The sequence below is a fragment of the Mus musculus genome, chromosome 1 (genome assembly GCF_000001635.26).
Source record: "Mus musculus strain C57BL/6J chromosome 1, GRCm38.p6 C57BL/6J".
Taxonomy (NCBI): Eukaryota; Metazoa; Chordata; class Mammalia; order Rodentia; family Muridae; genus Mus; species Mus musculus.
Window position 1 is genome coordinate 179,322,689 of NC_000067.6, and position 19,360 is coordinate 179,342,048.

A 19,360-nucleotide genomic window follows, 5' to 3' on the forward strand; every position below is an offset into this window, starting at 1 on the left:
TCTAACACTCATTTTCTCTCTTGTTACATGAGTAGCTATATTAGTGGTCTCAATTTTGCCTCTTAAGAGGCAAATTGTGCGGCTGGAGAGATGGCTCAGCAGTTAAGAGAACTGACTGCTCTTCTAAAGGTCCTGAGTTCAAATCCCAGCAACCACATGGTGGCTCACAACCATCCCTAATGAGATCTGATACCCTCTTCTGGAGTGTCTGAAGATAGCTACAGTGTACTTACATAAATGAATTAAAAAAAAAAAAGAGGCAAATTGTATTAAGAAATACAAAACACTCACAGCTAGCTCTCAAGAAAAAGAATAAACAGAGAAAGGTAGCTACATGCATGAAAGAGACAATGGCTATAAGGTATGGGGGTAGGAGGGACCCAAGAGAAATATACAATGTAAAACATATTTGTTCAGTGCATTTTTTATCTATCTATTTATCTATTTAGTGATTAAAAACTGTATTTATGGGCTGAAGAGAAGGCTCAATGGGTAAAAGTACTTCTGATTGCAGTGAGGACCCAGTTTAGATTCCCAGCATCCACATGACAGCTCACAATCATTCCTAACTCCAGTTCTAGAGGATCTGATGCCCTCTGCTGACCTCCATGGCCGCCAAGCATGCACATGGTGCACATAACATACATACATACATACAGACAGACAGACAGACAGACAGAACACTCACACATAAAATTAATAAATCCCCCTAAAATAATATTTATGAATATATATATACATATATAATAACATTTTCCTCAATTCTAAGATAAGGAAGCATTTGCTTTTATTACTTCTTAAATATCTTGAGAAAACGATTCAGTACTAGACCCTTTAGGGATCTAAATACTATCAATTACACACTTAGGAGAAGTCTGAGGTAGTCTTGGGGAGAGAAAGGGAAGGCTTGACTGAACCTAGAGGCTTGTGCACACTAGGCAAGGGCTCCATCATGGGTCCATAAACCGGGTCTTCTCTTTACTTTGTATTGTGAGACAGGGATTCACTAAGTTGCTTAGGCTAGCCTTGAATACCCGCTATAACTCAGACAGGCCAATGAACCTGCCATGTTCCTGCCGCAGCCCCTTGGAGTAGCTGGGATTACAGGCTTGCAAAATGACCCCAGCTAAATCTAAGAGATTTTTTTCTAAAGTGTCCAAACATACTAACAATGTCAGGAAGTTGACCTTAACTAACGAAGCAAATATCCTGTAACTTTCAAGTTTTCTGATACGAGTGGCCCATAGCCACACTGGGCCAACTACTAAGTCACTGTTAGCCTCTAATGATGAATTTGCCCAGTTAAACCAATACCCTTCTCCATTGACACTAGCTCCCAGGAGGTGACAGACACTCAAAACTTCCCAGATCATTTTCAGCTTATTCAATCCTCCCCACAAGATGGTTTATTGAAAAAAAATATTTGCTCTATAAATCCGTGCTATCTGCAATCTTAATAGATTTGAAGCACTCTTAAATGCCCCTATGGCTGCCTGAAATTTTCCCATATATGCATCTGCCTAGCACTTTAAGGAACTTATGATGAGATGGTGGTTTTCTGGTAATATGAAACTTTCAGAAATGCATCGACTCTCTCAAGTGAAGTTGCGTTTTACTTCTGTGGGCTGTGAATGATTTTAGAATGATACTGACCTTTGCCCCTCATGGACTCACTGAAAGCCTAGGTCTCCCTGTCTGCAATCACTTCACTGTCACAGTCGATCGACTACATGAGTCATTGTATACCAAAAAAGTAGACCAGGGGTGTTCCAGAGGCCCAGGCCCTGTGACTAAGGCTGAGCCATAGTCACTGACTCTCCCCGGGCAGGGCACTGTCAAGGACTTGATATTCCTGCCTAGGTGAACAGACACTGCTGGGCCCAAGGGAATGGTAACATACAGACAGCCACATACCCACTGCATGCCACTGATGACCGAGTTTATTCTTCTGCATGTTTTAAACACTCAGAGTCATTTATGCCTTCCTACTGTTTGAGTGGTTTGGGGGCGACTCCACAAATATTCAGTTAGTTACATTCTAAAAACTTAGCTCCCAAATGAGAATAAGGACACTGCTAGGGTCATCGAGAGTCACCTACACACACACACAGAGAAAACACACCTGCAGAAATACATTCTGCTGCCTGTAGGCAACTGTCTGCCTCCATTGCAGCTCATGCAGAACACTCAGGTGTTACAGCCCTTTCTTAACGTCCAAGAATGCATTAGCCAAGACCGACTTGGGGTTTTTTTTTTTAAGCTCATTATGATTCAAGCAAATTAATAACATCACACAGCATGTGTGGTGGGACAACACCAAGCACGGAGAAACATTAAAGGCCCTCTCCGCTCGAGCATAACTCATCCTGATCTTTACTACCAGATTCAACTAAAGGTCAAACCATATACAATGATATAGATTCAGAAAATATATCACTGTTGAACATGGGCTGAAATGAGGGTGGCTAATTTTAAAATGGAAGTAATTTAAAAATTATAAATAATGGAAAATGTCTTCACTACCAAATATAAGAAATAAAGCCTTATGATTGATTGCCAGCAACAACTTAGCCACCTCGCACATGTGCTCACACACACACCACACACACACAAACACACACGCTTACTGCTAATGCTTTTAGTGCGACATTAATGTTTCTCATATTCTTCAATATATATTCAATGAACATCACTCTAGTCAGGGACCAAACAAGGTCAGAAATGGTTATATGATAAATTACAAACCTTAACAACTTTTGAACAGACTTAAATGCACGAGTCATCTAAAAGCCATTTAGCTTGACAGAGGAATGGTAACGAACTAGACAAACTAATAAGAACCATATATTAAGCTGCCCTATCCCATGGGAAAAGGCCAACATCTTAACAAGCGCTAACTGAAACGGGGATTCCAGGCATACACAACTGAAGAAAGTAAAAAAGAATTCTCTATTACAGCCTGTATAAGCAATAAATGCTTGCTAATTTATGCCAATACTTTATAAGCGTACAAAGCTTTATTAAAGACTTGATCAGAGTCATAGCACAGAGACCACTGAAATGTTTTATCAGCGTTGACATTGAAAGCAACTACAAAGAGGTGAATTCAGGTGCTTGCTGCCTTATTTGTTGAATCATTGGTGGGTTTTTCAAGATGGCTGAAGCGTCCATCTTCAGGATCTACCTGTATAAACATGGATGGAGGTTGGCAGGCTTTTATGTAGCTCTATTTCTTGAGGTGGCTTAAGTCCCACGCAACGATGCTGCTCCTCAGCTTCCCTGAGGGACATCCAGAGACCAAGTTCCCGAAGGAAGGTGAGCTCATCCGATTCAATCAAATCAACAGCAATCATGGCATGAAGAGGCTGAGGAGTCACCCTGCGGTGTGGGGCACTGACTGAACACCGCAGCAAGTGGCTTCTCCGGGAATGACTTCAACCTGACAAGTGACATTGATAAACTCGTCACTAATACGTCTACTTCAGTATTTCTCAAGGATGGCTCTTTGGCAGTCAAAAGGATATACCCAGGGGGCTCAGGCACAATACATACTCCTGATATACCTTCCAGATTGGGGCAATAGTCTCACGAGGAAGGAGGCCGAGGAAGCCCTCAACAAACTCCCCAGTATACCCCGAAAGCTCAGAAGGCGAGAGGCCTTTCTTCAGAAAACATTTACACTGACACAACTGTCCCTTCAACACACTTATAATCCATACAGTGATGCACTATCCAACAGGAAGCAGTACAGCATAGACCAAACTATTAGGAACACAGCGCTTTGCAACGCAAGGCACTTGGCAGTGAATGTATGTGTGGGTATATGCACAGATGAATGAATGGAAACACACAGGAGCAGACAGGAAAATTAATGTTACTTGAAAAAAAATTTTAAAAAACCTGATTCTCCTAGAGTTGGCTCAACAAATCCATTCATGCCACTCTAAAAATCCCCAAAGGGCACCAAGTTTCTCACTGTCTACATATTTGGCCCATGTGAAGTTAACTTCTCAAATGCATATCAAAGCAGACCAAAGGAAAAGAGGAAGCACTAGGCTGATTCCAGGGTCTCTGAAACATCACAGCACTGCACTGCTTTTTATCATGCATGGTTGTGCTGGCAGACAGCACCACTGTCCCTGGTACATCTGCTGCAAAAGGCGTTGCCTAGCAACAGCAATCAATGCTGGGTTTCCCCTTCACCATTTTCCTGAAGATTGAAACACCGCTCCAAGGTACTCTTTATAAGTACTTTCCGTTGACTGACCACATATGCTTGTTAATATTTGTCCTGGTTAACAAAAACAAAAACAAAATATAAAAAACTGAACTAAGAATCCTAGCATGACAGTTACGGAAAGTCTAGAACAGCACAGGGTGCTTTGGGATGTGTTTGATGAAGAAAAATTCTTTGACAGCTCATTGACTTTATCTGCAAGATGACTCTTTCATTCTGCCATCTTTAGAACTCATTTCTGCTACCTCAAGGGAGATGAAAGCTGTTAGCATGAATTATCATTCTAAATGCAAATTTACAAGGGAGTTCCATGAAACACAAAAAGCAAATGATTTTCAGCAACATGCTTAATACCCACCACATACATATCCTCGGCAACGCTCCTGTGTTGGTTGCAGTCTGGCCATTACCAAAACTTCTCGATAATGTAATGACTCCAATTATGTCACAATACGTAATTATAAACGACAGAAAGCATTTAAGATATAAATGCCGATGGTAAAATCACACAGAGGATAGAACATTCGCTGAGCAATGAAAGGAAAGAGAAACTGAATTGGGGACGGAGATGGCAGCATTTAAATAAGGTATGGCATTATGTCTTCACAATCAACGCTTCACTCATAGACAAGTGAAATAGAGAACTTGAAAGTGCATGGCTCTGTTCCTTCTCCTGTCACTGTAGGCCCAAGTAAATGTCAGGCCTCCACTCGCTTACAGGTTAAGAATACAGTCCATCACGGCAGGGAGGTATAGATGGCAGAAGCCTGAAGCACCAGCCACACCGCACTCACAATCAGAATGCACAGGGCCACCAACGCTTACTGCTGCTCCCCTCCTTTCTGTGCTTGACCCAGGAAATGACATCACACCACAGCAGGAAGATCTTTTCTTTTCATTTCATCCACCCAGGGTGATACAAACCCAAGAGATCATTATTTAGCAAGATAAATGGATGACATTTAATCCTTTGTGAATATTGTGATGTGAAAGAAACTAGAAGAAAACATGCTAGGTGGGATAAAGTTGAAAGCAAGTAACATTTGCACTTACATGTGGTAACTGGAAGGAAGGGAGGGAGGGAGGAAGGGAAGGGGGAAGGAAAGGAGGGTGGGAGGAAGGGAGGGAAGGGGGAAGGAAAGGAGGGGGGAGGGAGGGAGGGAGGGAGGGAGGGAGGGAGGGAGGGAGGGAGGGAGGGAAGGAGGGAGGGAAAGGAATTGGAAAAGAAGGAAAGGAAGGAGAGAGAGAGGGAGGATAGGAGTCTTATAACAACAGAGAGAAGAATGATGGTTGCCCAGAGGTCATTGGAGGGGTTAACTGACAGATAAGGAGCAAAACAAGGAAACTATAACGGGCAACATTTAACTATATATTTTAAACAGCGAATGGAGAAGATTTTAAATGATCCCAACACTAGAAAATGGCAAAGGCTTGAAGCGACAACTAAAGTAAAAGCCCTGATCTGAATCTCACACATTACAAACCTGAAGAGAGAGCACACTGTGTCTCTTAAATATTTACAATTACAATATTTCAATTAAAAAATAAGTTAATGGGGCGGAAGAGGTGGCTCAGTGGGTAAATAGCTTTGTTACATAAGTATGAAGACCAGAATTTGGATCCACAGCACCAGCATAAATGTCAGGTGGATGGGGAAGCCCAACTGTTATCCCAGCACTGGGGAAATAGAAGCGAGGCATCCATAGAGCAAGCTGGCTAGCTAGACTTGCCAGATCAGTGAGTTCTGGGCTCAAAGTAAAGGACCCTGGCCCAATTCATAGGTGGGGAACAAATGAGGATGACACCTGATATCAACCTCTGGGTTCCACACATTCGTATACCTGTGTCAAAGTGTAACCACATACCAATCGTGACCACACACATACAGTCATGCAGATACACACATGCAACAACAACAAACTATAGCTGAAGAGGAGGTCAACGGTAGAGCATTTGCTTAACATACAGGAAGCACTGGATATTATTTTTAGTATTCTGAATAAATAAATGCACAAACACATGCATAAACAAAATACCATCATACATACCAAAAAAAAAAAAAAATCTTAAGGCTAATGAATGAAATCAGCCATTTTGAAGAGGCTGGATAATAGTAACAAACACATTTCAAAGGACACCATAGGTGTCTTAGGCTTCATTTGGGGGGGGGGGGTTGTTTTGTTTTATTTTGTATTGCAGTGATAAGACAACTGATAGAAGTACCTAACTGGACTCCTGATTCCAAGGGTAGCGATTTACGATTGCAAAGTAAGGGCACAGAGGTAGGCAGCTGGAATAGCAGCTGAGAACTCACTCTTGCTCCAAGAAGAGAACACAGGGAATGGCTGGATCCTAGCCTTTTAAAACCTTCAAGTCTGCACCTAGTGACATACCTCCAAATGAGGCCACACCTCCAAGTCCTTCCCAAACACCTCCACCAACTGGGGACCAAGTATTCGAACACGTGAATCTATGGGAGCTACTTTCATTCAAAGCACAGAGAGGCAGAAACAAACAGCTGTTCTTGGGCCCTGAGCCTCCACATAGGCTGAACAAGGTCAATAGGTCCATCAACCCCCTGACTTGGCCCCCAGCCTGTACCATACACTGCACATCCAGACCAGGACAGTGACCTTGTCCAAGGCCAAGACGAACCCCACACAGATGCAGTCCAGGCGGTCCACCTACTGTAGCTGGTACTCTTCCCAGGATGCCTGGGATCGGCTCAATGGCTGTCAGCTTTGAATAAACCACAGCTCTAACCCAGCCTACGAATTAAAAACACTGCCCCTAGTCCTGCTGATTTCTCTCACTGAACACAGTAATTCGCTTTATCTTCTGACGTATCACCAGGTGCCTTTCTGACATGGCTACTGGAACCAGACTGTAGGTGACACAGATCAACAAATAGCTCTGTGCTGATACAAGCAGCGGAACACAACCAAGGTTTAATCTTTGTTTCTCAGTCCATGAAACTTTTGTTTTTCCTTCTCCTGAGAAGCGACAGTGTTAATCTAACAGAAGCAGGTTCATCATAACACCATGATACGAGGGTAACGAGACTGAACAAGACAAGGGATGGATCCTGAAATTCATTTTATTTCTCCTGGTAGATCTCAAACCAAAAGGAAATATTCTAATTTTTAAAAGATTTGTCTAGTTTAAGGACATATCACCCACTGTGTTGTGTATACATTAACAACACTATATAAGTGCATATATATTCAATTATCTATGCCATTTTCCCACTATGTATTAAATTTAAATTCATAGATATGGCTTCAATTCTTTTCTTTTTAAAAATATTTTCCTATCTCCTAAATGCTTTTGATATTTTTTTCTCATTCAAATTAAGATGCAATGTTTTACCGGTTACCACAAAAGCTATATGCACGCGGAAGAGAAGCTTATGATGATAATCTGCACAATTACTCATATATAGCATGCCCAAGCAACGCCTGAAAAGGCAGCTTCATTTCCAATGGAGATTGGGACAGTAAGAAAATGGTTTCACAAGCCCAGCACTAAATACATCTCTGTTTGCATGGTCTATGTGCATTGTCATGGGACAGGTGCAGGAAAATATAAAACATAAATATTTAAAATACGACTGAGCTACTGGGAAGTCAATGACAAAGAAAAAAATGTCATTGCAGGGTTCCGTGCACATGTTTAAATACATAAATTACTTTAGATTATCACGAAGCAGCATCGCCTCACTTTTTTCATACAACGCTGTTGTTACGTGACAGCACTGTATTTTTTTTTAATTAGGAACCATTTGTAAAATGTCACATAGTAGTATACCCATCAGTGCTCTAGCGGAAGCCATCAGTAGTGAGTAGAAACTGTTAGTTTTGCATTTAAGAGGAAAGTCTTAATCCTTTTGTCTCCACCCATAAATTTTCTGCATAGCTCAAAGTAGGCTTTCAGCCTTGTCCTCACACAACCAAGACTCAACAAAGTTTACCTGGTGAAGAAAAGTCCAAAGGCTAATTGGCTCTGGTCTGTAAGGTACAGGTTTCTTTTCATAGTTTTAAATTAAAACAATTAAGTGTGCGTGTGCACATGCATGTGCATGTGTGTTTTAAAAAGGAAACTATAATTACATCATGTCCCTTCCTCCCCATGCACACTACCCTCCCTAGCTTTTCACTGGAGACAACTGACTAATCTGAGGATCCCAGCTTCAAGTGTTAACACCAGAGAGACCACCTAGACTTTGCCCAGACTGGGAGGTCTGAGAACAAATCTGCACATGAAACAGAGACTCCCAAGACTACATTTAATGAATCTGAACAACTGTGAATTAGAATCCCAAAGTACAAGGTAGTCAACCAAAACTCAGCTCAAACGCCAACGTGAAGAAGGACCCAGGATAGTTAATGTTCTTGTTATCCAAAAGAATGATCAGCAAACTCAACCTGGACAAACGCTGGTCTAGAAAACACTGCTGCAATGAAGAAGAAAGAACTGCATCTAGATGCTGCATCATGGGAAAAAAAAAAATCTCAGGGTGCTGGGTCAAAAAGAAACAAAATGGTGATGGGGGCCTAAACTGGCTCAATTTACATAAAATTAAAATCATACCAAAATAAACCAAATACCAATACCAATTCATACGTGAAAAACTGCACAGCAAACCAAAGAATGAAACTCAGAACAGTTGTGGTCACTGGACAGAAATTAAGGGAAAAAAAGGACATTGATGTGGAAATACTGCATCTGGAGGAAGGTGGACGGCACAGATACTTTTACCAGCTGTTATGTGTAACCTGGAGCAATGGCAATGGTCAGTGTTGGGGAAGATTTAAAGAAAAGTTGGGGATCCATCCCATAATCAGCCGCCAAACGCAGACATCATTGCATACACTAGCAAGATTTTGCTGAAAGGACCCTGATACAGCTGTCTCTTGTGAGAATATGCCGGGGCCTAGCAAACACAGAAGTGGATGCTCACAGTCAGCTGTTGGATGGATCACAGGGCCCCCAATGGAGGAGCTAGAGAAAGTATCCAAGGAGCTAAAGGGATCTGCAACCCTACAGGTGGAACAACATTATGAACTAACCAGTACCCCCTGGAGCTCATGTCTCTAGCTATATATGTATCAGAAGATGGCCTAGCCAGCCATCAGTGGAAAGAGAGGCCCATTGGTTGTGCAAACTTTATATGCCTCAGTACAGGGGAACGCCAGGGCCAAGAAGTGGGAGTGGGTGGGTAGAGGAGTGGGAGGGAGTATGGGGGACTTTTGGGAAAGCATTGGAAATATAAATGAGGAAAATACCTAATAAAAAAATTTTTTTTAAAAAGAAAAGTTTGGTTTGTCTCCCTCCACCCACCCACAAAAGGAGTTACACTCATGGGTATGCTAACCGTAGCTATGATGTCATGAGTACTGCAGCAGCACACATGTGTCAGAAAGAGAAATCACACATGCTGGGAACATCACAGAAAACACCCATGTGCTTCAAATAATAGAGGCTGCAAAGGGGTAAAGAGCCAGCTCCCTCAAAGAGCCTCCATCCCAGAGAGAAGCATCCGACGCCCAGATGTCATCTTTATATGTAAGCTAAGCTTCGGCTAAGAAAGTGGGGTATGTGTGTTTGAGTGTTTGTTTGTTCATCTCACCAGCTCTGCTCATTCAATTCCAAGTCTAATGACACCTGTAAACACAATGTCTGGCATAAATGTCTTCAGCTTTCCTTGTACTGAACTCTGAACATCCCCAAGCGGATTCCCATATAGAGTAACTATCTCTAATCTGAAATGCTTGAGGCTAGAATGCTCTCATATTTGGGAATTTTTCAGATTTGGAGATTTTTGTGTCCTGACTTTGCAAGTTGAATATATAATCAATCCAAAAATCTGACATCTTGGGACCAAATGTGGTGATACACTTAAAATGCCACAGCTGAGATAAAAACACTGCCACAAGTTTGAGGCCAGCCTGGGCTATATAGAAAATCCTTACATCAAAATAGGCAGAAAGACAGACAGACATCTGAAATACTTCAAAATAGGAATCTTTGATTCTCTGAGCACTCAGAAAGTCCTAGGCTTCAGAGGATTTTGCTTGACAAGTTCAGCCTGTACCTATCTCCACATCTGCCTTCTCTTTTCCACGACTCCCCTGTCTCACCATTCACAACAGAGGCTGCTCTGCTGTTGTGCCTGTTGTGATGTCTGGGTTGGCAGCAGAACGGATGGGCAGGTCTGCTGCATGATGAATATTTGCCAACAATCGGAAGGGTGTTAAAGTAAAACTCAGAGAAACCCAAACACAGCCAGGAGGAGCTCAACAGACAATCAAAACCTTCCCAGCTGGAGAGAAAAACTGCCACAGCATCATAGCGCAAATTCGACTCAGAAAATAAAAGCCGACCAAAACAACACATTGTTAATGTTAATTCCCACTTATACTAAATCATACTGGGATTAGAGTATGAATAGGTATTGTGCTCACATTCATCTGATTCTCCATTTTAGACAAGCACAGATTATTGGTTTGTATTATCGAGTCTGTCATAGAGAAGTACTTAATGTAATAAGAAGCCAAATTCAGAAATCAAACTTGGGGTTTGGACCACTGTGCCTTATTAGTGGTACATTGTTTTGAGCAAATACCTGGATTTCTCAGTTTCTATTTCATTTGTAAATAGAATTTTAAAAAATGGAGGCAGAGGCAGGCGGATTTCTGAGTTCGAGGCCAGCCAGGTCTACAAAGTGAGTTCCAGGACAGCCAGGGCTATACAGAGAAACCCTGTCTCGAAACAAAACAAACAAAACAAAACAAAAACAAAAAAGAGAAATGCTTAAAAAATGATTTACAACGTTCCTCTGAGAATTCTATAAAATCCACAGAAAGTTCTCAAAAAATATTAATCAAATAGTAGGTTCTTCTTGGCTATGAGTTTGCTTAACTAGTCATTACTTCCTTCAAGCGTGACTCAGAGGGTCAAGTTTATAGCCCAAAGGTGACAAAACTACAGGTGACAAAACTCTAAGCTGTGTACAGCCACACTTAGGCAACAGGGCGTCTTGAAGGAAGGCAATCTAACGTGTGCTGTGTGTTCTAGATAGGAAGGAACAGTTCTCTACAGTGATGATCATAGCTGTGAAGGGGAACCATACATGCTTAACATCTAACCTGCATGCATTTCTTCACTACACAGCTAAACTGTATACTGTCACTGGCAGTCATTTAAATTCCCCCTGCCCTTTTTCTTTTCTCTTATTATCAATACTATAATTTAATTATATCATTTGTGTCTTCCCCTTCCTCCCTACAAACCCTCACATGCATACCACCGTGCTCTCTGTCAAGTTCATAACCTCTTTTTCATTAATTGTTGTTAAATGCATATATGTATATAAATATATATTCCTAAATATGATGCTCATTCTTAATAAATTACTTGTATGTAGGTTCTTAGGGCTGACCACTTGGTACTAGACAACCAAGCAGTGTGGTCTTCCCAGGGGAAGGCTATTTCTTTTGCTCTCAGCATTCCTTAGTTCCCTGTAGTTCTTTGTGTATGGCTGTGGCTTCATGGGCTTCCCCCATCCAGTATGACCTTTCTACTGTTGTTGACCTTGTTCAGCTAACAGGCAGTCATGTTGGTGAGACTTCATGGGTGTAGCCTCGGACACTCTTAAGGGACACAGTCTCACAGCAAACTCCCTGGTCCTCTGGCTCTTACAGTTTTCCCACGCCCTCTTCCACAACACTCCCTGGCCTTAGGCGAGAGTTGTTTTGTAGGTGAATCCATTGGAATTGGCCTCTACAGCTCTACAACTCTCACTGGCTGTTGTGGCTAAGCTTCCTTTGCCTAACATTACTGCTTTGTAAGACTCTGCCCTGCAGTTTTTGACAACACTAAAAAGGCACAGAGTTCTCAGCCCTCTACCCAACTTCTCTGGTCCCTGGAAGAGGAAGAAAACAGAGGTCGACAGAAGAGTCTCCTGCAGCCAAGGCACTGGCCATGGGCAATCACCACAGTCATGTGGGGCAGATGGACAACGGGCTGTTGTAGGCAAGAAAAGGTTGGGAGCTCCCAGGTCAATTACACAGACCCTGACCCTGAAAATATTCAGGCCCTTCAAATCGACACAAATTAGTTCCCTGTCTCTGCATTTCCTCCCTGAGGAGGCATACCCATTTTAAAGTATTTGTTCACTCTGTACAGAAGGAACCACAGTCACAGAGCATCAATGACCCTTGCTTCTCTGACAGACCTACCAATCTTACCTGCGGGTCACTTTATGGGCTATGTGTTCAGAGGGTCATTTAGCTTTGTTTCTTCTGAAGTGACACACAGGGGTGGGGCAGGGGGTGGGGGGAAGAATTTTCCTTTAGAAATACAAAGACTCCAGCAACTTTAACATACTGGACTAGCTAAATTCTATAATTCCATTTGGATGAATACAATCATAACACTCAGTTTAAGTAGTTTCACAAAATTAGTTTTGATTGTCATCTGAAATTTTATTTGGGTTTTACATCCCATCTGTGAGAGGATTTAAAACATTTTATTTTCAAATCACTCTTTCCAACACCTATCATTAATAACACACAGCTACCAGAATGCACAAGGCAGAGACTTTACAGCTTTCTTCTCACAGTGCTGAGACAGAATAACCACGTCAACAAACACACAAGCAGTGCTTTTAAAATAAAATGCTGAGTCCCTCAAAGAGGATACAATGGAGAGACAAGGGGATCTTCCTGGGACCTTCGACACACCCCAGCCTCGGAAGCAGAGGGAGCAGAAGCTTCTGAAACTGAACAGTGAAGGTAGGAGGACGAGAACGAAGTCGGACATGGCTTAGGCAGGTGATGGCATGAGACGTAAAGTAATGCAGAGCGAGGTTAGTGCTGAAGAAATGAGGAGCTCACAGTTTATTCTAAGTGTAAGAGAGAATAAAGAAACTAAGAGAAGCAGAGGTGTGACCAAATTCAGACATCAAAAGATCCAATAGTGCTTGCTCCCCTGAAAAGCCAGCAGAGCAGGAAGGGAAAGAAGGGAAAAGAGGTGGCTTGCTACCCTATCAAGAACGGAGGAGGCCACATGGGGTGGTGGGGGTGGTGTAAAGGTTGTGGCTATTTTCGACATTAGAGAAAAGCTAATTTCTCGTTGGTTTAGTACCTGTGATACTTTTCTTTCAAGTCTAATCAATGGTTTGAAGGGTGGATTAGTCACACTACTACTGTGGTGGTTTGAATGGGACTAGGCTCCGATATTTCACTGTCTGGTTCTTCGTTGGTACTGTTTAGGAAGGACTAGGAGGTGTTGGTACTAGGGATGCATTTTGAGGTTTCAAAAGTCCATGCCAGGTACACCTCACTCTCTGTGCCTGCAAATTTCTTGCAGAGCAGGGGTAAGCTCTTGGCTCTCATGCTCCAGTGGCATGCCAGCCTTTCTACTGCCAGGCTCCCCACAATGATCATCAAGACACCCCCTGAAGCTATAAGTGGGGCCCAATTAAATGCTCTTTTAAAAGAGGTGCCTTCGTCATGGTGCCTCTTCACAGCAATAGAACGGTGACTAGAAGAACTATTATTCCTTTCTTTTATAAATGTGTACAAATTAGCAGCATCATATAAATGTTCCAAGACGAGAAGGAAAGTGATGCCTTGTAGGAGAGAAGAAAGAAAAACAGATTTAAGGTTCCAGATAGTAGGAAGTGGGAGAGTGACATCATTACGAAGATGCTTGTCTAAATACTTCTACTAACAAGAGCAGTCCATAACCCAGTCTTTTCACAGAGTATGTCTATGACATCTTCATTTACTCTTTTCCACACACTGGCTCTCAATTTGGTCTGGAAAGTTTGCTCACACCTCAAATGAATGCAAGCAAATGTGCTCTCCTAGTCAAATTGTAGATGCGGCCTTCCACCACTGTGTGTGTGTGTGTGTGTGTGTGTGTGTGTGTGTGTGTGTGTGTGTGTGTGGTCACTGACTAGACAGAGAACAAAGAAGGAGTGGATGACCTATGGAAACCTGCAACCTTAGCTGTCTCATGCTGACCCTCAGCTCCTAAATGAATCAAAAGTGAATCCTACAGCCTTTTCATTAACTTGGTACAGCACCTGCTTTCCCAGTTAACACACTGGGAAAGAGTTAATTTGGAAGAATTAAAGACTTTTCTTCAATTCACATCAAGACAAGCTAATGATGAATTTGCACACTGTGCATTTATTTAATTTACATGAGAATTGGAGTATATTTTCATCTCTGACTATTACAAAGTAACTATAAATTGTGAAAAATAATTAGTAAATGGTACATTTTGTTTGACCGGATCTTTTGATGTTGACTATATATATCCAATTAACCCATTAAAGGTTTTTAAACACAAATCCTATACTGAAGCACCTATGTCCATTGTGATCTGATCTACAGGCTGAGACGAATCTCTGAGGTGCTCAGTTGTTTCAGCTATGGATTGTTTAGCATAGAATGGGTAAGCAGGAACCTTTCTTTCTATGGTGTCACTGTTCCTATTTTTAGCTCTTGTCTTCCTGTGTAAGTGTGTATGTGTGTTGTGCACACATGTTGTGGATTTGGTCTAACACTTGTATTATGTTAATTCGGTGCTCAAAATTGTACAAGAATCCGCATGTAAGATGCTGAGATAAATAAAGTTGCCAGTGGCCAATCGCTGGGCAAGAAGACCGAGGTGGGACTTTAGAACTCATGTGCAAGGTAACGGAGAGAGGAAGAAGGATTTAGAACTGCCTCGCTGGGAAAGGAGTAGGTCCAGGCCTGAGAGATGCAGAAGAGGGAGCAGACCAATCATGTAAGAGCCAGAGAAGAGCAGCTCCAGGGCTGTGCCCCAACCCCCCAATGGATCTAGGGCAGCAAAGATGTAATATAGATTTTGGTAAGTAATAAATCATGAAGATTGGAGGGGAGGTGTTAGCCACATGGAGGGTTTGGAGTGGCCCACCCACTGAGATGTTTAAGGCATATTGAAATATAAGGCTGTGTGTGTGTGTGTGTGTGTGTGTGTGTGTGTGTCTTTCATTCAGGGAGCACAAAAACGTTCACACTGCTGCAGCTGCCAGGTCGATTTAAACAGGATTAACTGGCAACTTCAACACACATGTGCACCCTACAAAGACAGAACCCACTGCCTCCTAGGCAACTGCCTACCTCTGAGGTAGATGTCCCGTCATCTATCCCCTATTCCTCTGTAAACTTTGATGTGTGGTTTGATCGAGTTCCTAAGGCTGGTCTCAGACTTGCCATCTCCTGTCTTAGCCTCCCGAGGCTACAGCCACCAGGTTTAGCTAGCTTTAACTTTCAATCTGCTGTAGATACTCACAGAGTGCTGTGAAAGCGCTGTCCAAAGATCATGGCCAGCACCAGCACCAGCAGTAGGTGCACAAGAGAAGAGGACCTGTCCCTCCTTGAGGGAAATGTAACGCACCAGATGCTGCTGCGTGGCCGTCACAACGCAGGGACAACAGCTATAAACTCCACATCAGGAATCAAGTTCTGGTTATTACTAAAATGCACACGCACGAGCTGCTTCCCGGTGTACCAGAGATGACATCCCCCACACATCAAAGCAGCCTGTGTCATCTGGGGCCGCAGTTGCTCATCAGATATACCACTAGACACCTAAAACAGGGCATGAATGACAACTGCTGTTTGGGATACAAATCTGTACAGTTGACACCTGGGTCTAATGCCATCAACCTGCCACAGCAAATCAATTTTTTCAAAAGGAAGGGTAAAACTGATGTTTATTTTGTGTTTGGTGTGTGTTGGGGGGAATCGAATGGAAAAAGGAAAGAGTGACATTAAAATCCTTACACCTTGGCTTAGGCTTTCCTTGGAAGGGCTGAGCAGGTTTTATTGAATTTATCCTAATTTTGCTATGGCAACAGTTCTATCACCGAGACGTTGTAGAAGAAACACTATCTGTGAAACTGTTCTTATTCCAGCATTTTGTCTCGGAGAGTGACCAAAACGCCACAGTTCTTAGTGCTAGTGAGAAAATGCACATACACGCACACAGATGTGCACACACACATACACACGAGAGTTCACACATGATGAGGATGTATCTTTACAATAAACCCAAAGCGCTTTTCTTTGTGACATGGAGCCTACTCAGCGGTTAGAGGGTTAATGGATGAAATGGCTCACTGGACTGAAAATAAAAATCACTATTAAAAGAAAAAAGCAACATCAAGAGAATTAGGTGGCACATAACACTGTAACCACTGAGAATTCTCAGCAGTAAAATAAAGGCTGGTAGCCCCTGCGTTTTCATTAGTTTTCCAGTAACACTGGATGCAGTGTGAATTATAATGAAGCAGAAAGCAGCAGCAGGCCCTTTAAAGGACATATAGGGAACAGAGAGAAGCACTCCCATTCACATGGCCACAGACACTGGCCAGTCCAGGCCACCACCGTGCCCTATGAACTTTAGTAACCATGAGGTATGTCATGTAGGAAAATATTTCATTAACCTGCATGATAAGAAGTGCTTGATTGCTAACGCAGTAAGCCATGCATGCCATAAAAACACAGAACAGAATATAGAATGATATAAATCTGCTAAAATGTCTGTAATAAGCCTTCATGACTACGTGATTTGAAACTAGAAAATGTTTCCTATGTTTTGTTTCAATGGAAGTAAAACCTTTAGGGAAAACCTAGGGTGTCAATCCAGTTTAACAGGAGAGAGCAATGTGGACAGAAAGACAGAAAATGATGATAGGACATTGAGACACATCTCACAACACAGCCAGTCATCTCGGCATTCGATTTCTAACTTCTTACTGTCAAAACAGTAGGTCTTCTGGACAGCTTAGGTTGGAAAAAAAAAAAAAAAAACAGACAAAAAGCCACTAACATCTTGCCAATGGACCTGCCCTAAGTATAAAGTTAGAGCCACTAACATCTTACCAATAGACCTGCCCTAAGTATAAAGTTAGAGACACTAACATCTTGCCAATGGACCTGCCCTGAGTATAAAGTTAGAGACACTAACATCTTACCAATGGACCTGCCCTGAGTATAAAGTTAGAGACACTAACATCTTACCAATGGACCTGCCCTAAGTATAAAGTTAGAGCCACTAACATCTTACCAATGGACCTGCCCTGAGTATAAAGTTAGAGCCACAAGCATCTTAGCAGTGGACCTGCCCTGAGTATAAAGCTGGAGGATAAAAGATGAACCTGCCTTTACCCATTACAATTTTGGTGTCTTATGCAATATGCTAATTTCTACCACAATAACCCTAAATTTAAGCCCTTCTAGTCAACCAGACTGAAGAGTTATTCTCAGTTTCTACTAGAAAGCATTGCCTTCTAGCCATATAATGAGGTCTCTCCTATGTTTATAAGAGTTATTTACTATCAGGAAGTTGGCATTAGAACACTCAACCCCATGTTCAATTCCTTGGGCACACAGACATCAACATTAGGCTCTGGGGAGTGCCAGAAGATATCCAACCAGAGATACTCCACCCCTGGTCTACATATGCCTCTTTCTGTCCCAGGCTGTCAACTTGAGTTTCTCCCCTGAGAAACTGTTAACTTCTTACATAGGAGAATTCTGGGAAAGAGGGCTTCAGGGGCTCACACTACAGCCGTGTAATCCAGAACAAGAGCCAAGTAGTAGTTTAACAAAGAGGTGAAATTTCTTATTTAATTTAATGAAAATTTAATAGCCACATGGTTTTTGGCTATCATATTGGAACGGAAGTGAGGTATAAAACATCTCACCATGACAGAAAGCCCTACTCTGCAGACTGGAGGAGAGGCTTGCCAGAATTGTATATATGTACTTCTGAAAATTCCAGGAATATAAAATCTGCACTGCAAGGGCACATGAGACACAATATCCAAGCCGTGTCCAAGACCTTAAAGATCATAATAAAGATATCAGAGGCATTAAAATGTATTACATTCTTGATAGAAAAGTACAGCTGAAGTATTATATTTACAGTAAATGATGTATAGCCAAAACTGCATGGCTGACATTTAATGGTAGATCCCTCCTCGTTCAGTATGAAGACTTACGTTCAATACCCAGTAACAGACAACAATAACTAACAATAACAACAAAATAACAGCAAACATCACAATGCTTCTAAAATTAAAAGTGAAGTGAAAAATTAAAAGACTGAAAGTCTCTAGAAATTACAAGTCATTTAGAAATACAGCAAGACCGTGCTATCCTGTGAACCTGTAATATCCTCCTCCAAGTCCCTACATCAGAGGTATGGTGTTCAGTCAGCGACACACTGCTGAGTAACAGAAAAGAGTGGGAGGGTAGCCTGGGGAGGGTTGAAAGTTAGGGCATATCCTCAAAGGCAGCTGTGAGAGCCTAGTATCATCCTCTTCCTCTTTTCCCACCTTGGCAGACATGGGGTAAGCAGTTTTTCCTCACCACACAACACTCCATTACTCATTGTCTCTTCATAACCTTTAAGCAATAAAACCAGTGAGCAAGACAGCTCAGCGGGCAAAGAAAGGCCCTCGACATCAAGTCTGACAACCGGAGTTCAGTCTCCTGGAGAGGGGAGAACCAACTCCCCCAAGCCGTCCTCTAACCCCCACATGTACACACATACAAATGCACACAATAAAATAATATAGAGTAAAATTAAAATAAAATAAAACAATGAGGCCAACTAATTGTGAACCAGAGGCTCAAAGCTCTGAAACAACATCAGCCTTTTCTCTTTATAAACAGATTGTCCAGGGCTATTTGTTATAGCAACAGTAAGCTAAAAGGCTGGCTGGAACTAGAAACAAAGGCAGGCAGGACACAAAGGCAGCAAGGGCTAAGGCTCCCTACTGAGTCTCTCTGTTCCTCCACCCCGCTGGGTGCCCTCAGCTGCTACCACCCCTCAACAAAAGCCATTAAGTTAATGTGTCAAGAAAAGAATATATCACCTATAAACCAAGGAGGTTGTCACATTAACTCAACACCATCCCAGTATTTACCAACTGTGTGTGAATTCAATCTTTTAACAGAAGCATGAACACACACAGGGGGGGGAAATGGTTTTCATCAAACACATTAATTTTTATTGTGCCCCTGCATTATCCAGAAGAACTCAGCCTCAGCCCCATCATTGTCTCAGTCCACA

General features: G+C 42.2%; 1 protein-coding gene and 1 long non-coding RNA gene across 4 annotated transcripts in view; both read right to left on the bottom strand.

Moving 5' to 3' along the window:
- Gm31349 overlaps positions 1-5,376 on the bottom strand; it is a 30,682-nt gene extending 25,306 nt beyond the window's left edge. Inside the window, exons 1-2 of the long non-coding RNA XR_373746.3 lie at positions 4,596-5,376; positions 1-3,439 (exon numbers count right to left, since the gene is read on the bottom strand). The exon at positions 1-3,439 is cut by the window's left edge and continues 25,306 nt beyond it. This is a non-coding gene — a long non-coding RNA (predicted gene, 31349). The remainder of the gene's footprint in view (positions 3,440-4,595) is intronic.
- The window catches only part of Smyd3 (SET and MYND domain containing 3), a 566,094-nt gene that overhangs the window by 370,729 nt on the left and 176,005 nt on the right, over positions 1-19,360 (bottom strand). The window lies entirely within an intron of this gene.